At 37.7% G+C, this 5,000-nt stretch overlaps 1 protein-coding gene across 2 annotated transcripts in view; it reads right to left on the bottom strand.

Annotated features, from left to right (window-relative positions):
• Positions 1 to 708, bottom strand: part of LOC135198528 (uncharacterized) — a 9,709-nt gene extending 9,001 nt beyond the window's left edge. For both annotated transcript variants that reach the window (XM_064226188.1, XM_064226189.1), the window contains exon 1: positions 577 to 708. The gene's annotated coding sequence lies outside the window, so the exon portion shown is untranslated. The remainder of the gene's footprint in view (positions 1 to 576) is intronic.
• Between the last annotated feature and the right edge of the window lie 4,292 nt (positions 709 to 5,000).

Genomic DNA, 5,000 nt, shown 5'->3' with positions numbered 1-5,000 from the left:
ATATATATATATATATATATATATATATATATATATATATATATATATATATATATATATATATATATATACATATATATATAATATATATGTGTGTGTGTACGAGCGCGTTTGTGCTTTATTTTCGTTATTCTTTTTTATTTAAAAAAATAACCCCTATTAGTAATAATGATAGCTTCAGCGTGGATAAGCTTTGGCACCCAGTACCAAATATTTAATACTCTAATGAAAGTATTATTTCTCATTTTTAAGCGTCCCAATAAAAGTATTTCCTTTTATGATAAAAATTAAGTGTGTCATGTCGTTCGTCCATTCTCTCTCTCTCTCTCTCTCTCTCTCTCTCTCTCTCTCTCTCTCTCTCTCTCTCTCTCTCCCCGGAGGAGGAGGAGGAAGACATGAGCATGCATTGTTTGTGTAACTTAATGGTTAAAGTAACACTTATCCACTGAAATCTAACCTTCTAAACAATTTATTATTCAGGCGTCTATAAAGTGAGAATTATTCATTTGTAACGTAAGGACCGATCATTCTTTCACTAAACATCTATTGATTTTTTAATTGTCGTTCAAGACATACCTTAATTGAACCCGGCGTCTCCCACAAAAGCGTCTGAAATCACAGGATCAAACAAAAACTACCACAACAACACTGCCCAACACAAGTTCAGCGGAGCTCTTCCCAATAGATCCCTTACGTTCAACTTGCAAGAGGTTACTAAACTTGATTCTTCTTCCTCTCCTTCAGCTTCTTCTTTCGTCGTGGATAGGAGGGGCCAGACGAGAGAGCCCAGCGGGCGAATGCGGTCCATTATACAGGTTCTACGGGTACACCAGTTGCTAAAGCACCTGGTGGAAACCAGGTCGCATAGGATTTCCAGTTGTAGCGTCTTTCATCAATGACGTTTGAGTGGGAAAGCTCATGTGCACATACGCAAAATATGTTTACTTTACGTGCACACATACGTTAGCTTGAAGTGACTTTATTACGTTACTCAAGGACTATGACTTTTCCTGTTTTATGTTAAACTTTTTATTACGTTAATGGATTTCAGAAGAGACGGTTCGGCAGAATTGTCTATTTGATGCACGAGGTTTTATCGCGGCCTATTTCTTTAGCACGATCATGCATCTTCCTCTCTATAAAAAATACAGTTTGACAAGTGTGCCCTCCCATCTAACACAACGAGTTGAGAGTATAACATCTGATTCATTAGTCACCCCGTCGACTCTCTCCCTTTCGAATCTTCTGTTGTTGACGCATCCTCAGGGTTTTCTTTCCTCTTCTACTCCTTCCACATCATAATAATGTGATGAGTGTCTGTAATAGGGTTACTTATTTCCAGTCAAATCCAGTGACTTAAGACACCGTTTCTGCTCATACCTCTGTCAAACCCCTATTGTTATCCAGCTTCTTTTTTTCTTTCAGTATTTCTCATAAGTGAACATATTGGGACTTTGGTTTCCTTCTAATTTGAAGTAAAGGACTTGTTTACCCCAGTACATCGTCTTGTAACACTCTTTATCACTGACCTCTACTTTCCAATCTTCTGTCTTCCGATAAAAAAAAAAAAAAAAAGAGATGAGACGGAAAACTATGGAGGCGTGAGACAAGCCATTGTTGTTAATCTTTCTATTAAATAAATGCCCACCAACTCGCGAACAAAAAATAATGAACAGGTCTCGTCCTAAGCTTGTTCCAGTGTCTTATAAAAATATATATTGGTCACTTCCGGAAAAAAATACAAAACCGTATCAGTATACCTCAGGTCTCCCTCACAATCAAAAGAAAAAAAATCATTGTTAGCAGTCTGGTCATTTCAGCTGAGCATATTCTCAAGTTTTCTCGGCCATCATGTCTCGCTCAGTAACTATTCCTGTGATTGAAAAAAAAACTGTATACGTAATAAGTAAGGTCATGATAAACTGAACTAAGATGTTACAAAAACCGCATGAAGAGATGGTGTAGAATGTTCATTCCGAGCAGCTTGTAAGAGAAAGGGATGAAGCTAATGATCCAGAGGCTGCAGATTATTAATAATACTTTTGATATGTCTACTGATTTCCCTTATTTACTGACTTGAAAACATAGTAAACTATCCACTGCCAGATATGGACCAGTTTCAAGACCCGTATTCGAGGAGACAGTGTCTGCCTGTATTTTGGTACCTGCCTTAAACACACTTCTCTTTAGGTTTGTATTTGAGTTTTAGTGTTCTTCTGCAAATGGGCTCAAGTCTGTTGCAAAGTGAAAAGTATCCCTTGGTTATGTAAGCCTTGCAAAACTAGGCAAAAAAGGGTACACGATGTGTTCCATCTCCAGTCTTGAAGGCATTGTGCTGATTCAGTCTTTTCACTTGTCCTTGAGTCCCTGCATAAACAGAATTGCAGCTGAAGGTTGTACTCTGCTGTATTCTTAATCACTCGCCTCTTTAGTGGCTGACTATTCCAGTCTTCGTGTGACCTCTTTTGGATATCACCTTCCATTCTGTCTTTGGAAAGCCATTAGTCATTCTATGCCTCACTAATGGTATAATCTTACTCATTTTCACTTTAAAGCTGGATTGTGTTGTGGTGACATTTATGTTGCAAGATGTATACCTCAGCTTCCTTAGTTTTCGTGCCATTATCACATGGCTCCTTGCTTTGAATACTTTTGGTGTATGCAAATACACATTGAAAATCCTATTGTTAGAGATCTCATTGTTTGCTTTGGATTATCTGAATTCCTCCAGGATTGCACATTGTGGTAGAGAAGCTAACAGTCTCTTTAATCAAAAAAACTAAAATCAAGATATTGTAAAACATGTTATCAGACACCGTGAACTTTTAATTCTCAGATTTTTTTTAGATGTTGTTTCTGTTCCAAAGACCCTAATATTACTATACTACTGTATATGATTACTCATATACTGTATCCTTAAAACAGTAACGAAGGTTGTCAAGTTCCAGTCAAAACTAACAGCATCCATGCTGAGTTTAATCAGGTTTGCTTTCAAGCTGTTCAGTTGAATGGGGAGGTCATAAGAGGTCTACTTGAACATAATTTGTCATAGAATTTCACTTTGTTAGGCTAAAAACTCATGTCTAGCAAGGACTTCCATTAAAAGTTTCCTTTACCATGGTAAATATCATCTCTTGCAAATTTCAACAATCTGGGCTCTTGCAACTTAATAGTAACAAAGATGTCTTTGAAGTTATTTTTTTTCTTAAATTCCCTTTTTTTTTATCTCTATCTCACCCTTAGAACATTCTCATGCAAACTGACTCATGCCACCCATATTTCTTCTCTTGTCAAACCAGTGCAGGAATCTGTATAGTAATTGTCCCAGGAGTCGAGTAAAGCATATATACCTCTTGGCACCTTTTACTAGTTATGGTGCGGTCTTCAAGATACATGTCTGTGAAAATATAAAGAGTAGAGAAGCTTGGTATCATTGCTGATTTCCATTTTCTGTGGGGTTATTAATAACGGTAAAAGATACAGCCATGATACTTATCTGTGGAGCAACAACGGTAAAAGATATGGCCGTGATACTTAGTTTTTCTGAAAGTTCGTATTCTGGAGGTATGCCTTTCGTTGTTCGTTTTTTTAAATAATGAATTTGAAACTTACAGTGGGCCATTCAAATTAGCCACCAAAATTCAAATTTCCTGATGCTAAGGTACGGACTGCTCACAACATTAGCAGAGACGTCGTTATCCTAATGTATGTGAATAACAAGTGGTGTTAGGAGAAGTTGACTGAATTACGTGTAGTCAATTACCTATTCATTTAATACTAAAACTCTGAAACGTTTGTTTGTTTTTTGTTTGTACACTAGTGCACACAATCAAGTGTTAACTTAGCTGTGACCTCCCTTTTCCTTTCCCTCCTCCATCCCCTTTCCCTCCTCCTCAACCTCCTACTCCCCTTTCCTTCTCCTCAACCTCCTACTCCCCTTTCCTTCTCCTCCTCATCCTACCCCCCTCTCCCAGTAAACAGTGCTAGTGCTACCAATAGACTTTTGCTGACTGTTATTAGTGGGGTTAATTTAGCTGTGGATGTGGGTATGGGTATAGTATCATCATTATGGGTATGGTACAGACATGGGTATGATTGGATTTGGTTATGGTATAGATATGGGGTTGGATATGGATATGGGTATGGTACAGGTATGGGTATGGTATGGATATAGGTATGATATGGATATGGGTATGGTACCTACAGGTATGGGTGTTGGTATAAGCATGGATATACAGTAGTTATGGGTATGGGTATGTGACGGATCGGGGTATGGAATGGGTATGGGTATAAGTATGGGTATTGGTATGTTACAGATATGGGTATTACTATGGTATGGTATGTGTCTGGGTATGTTTGTTTGTATGGTGTTTTTACGTTGCATGGAACCAGTGGTTATTATGTGGACCTATTGTTAAAAATGTAGTAAACAAAAAAGTGACCAAAGCGGTTGACGGATTGCCTACTATAATACTAAAACTGAAACTTTTATTTGTTTGTTTTGAGTTTTTTCTATTTGTTTGTTTGTTTGTTTGTTTTAACACGGGAGGGTAAAAGGGGCTAGTGCTGCCCGTAGACTTTTGATGAATATTATTAGTATGGTTAATTTAGCTGTGGGTATGGGTATGGTATAGGTATGTATATTAGTATGGTATGGATATAGGTATTGTAACGGGTATGGTATAGGTATGTATATTAGTATGGTATGGATATAGGTATTGTAACGGGTATGGTATAGGTATGGTGTGGACATGGGCATGGGTATGGTACAGGTATGGGTATGGGCATGGGTATGGTATGGATATGGATGGGTATGGTATGGATATGGGTATGGTACAAATATGGGTAATGGGTATGGCCTATGGGTTTCATGTACAAAATAGGGTATGGGTTACGGTTTGGGCTATGGGTATGGGCATGGACCTTTTGTTAAAAATGAAGTAACTAAAAAAAGTGACTCGTCAGGTCATGGGTAGTTTAGTCCTAATTGAAAATTATCC

This window comes from Macrobrachium nipponense, chromosome 22, assembly GCF_015104395.2.
Source record: "Macrobrachium nipponense isolate FS-2020 chromosome 22, ASM1510439v2, whole genome shotgun sequence".
Taxonomy (NCBI): Eukaryota; Metazoa; Arthropoda; class Malacostraca; order Decapoda; family Palaemonidae; genus Macrobrachium; species Macrobrachium nipponense.
This window is presented reverse-complemented; position numbering and strand designations above follow the sequence as displayed.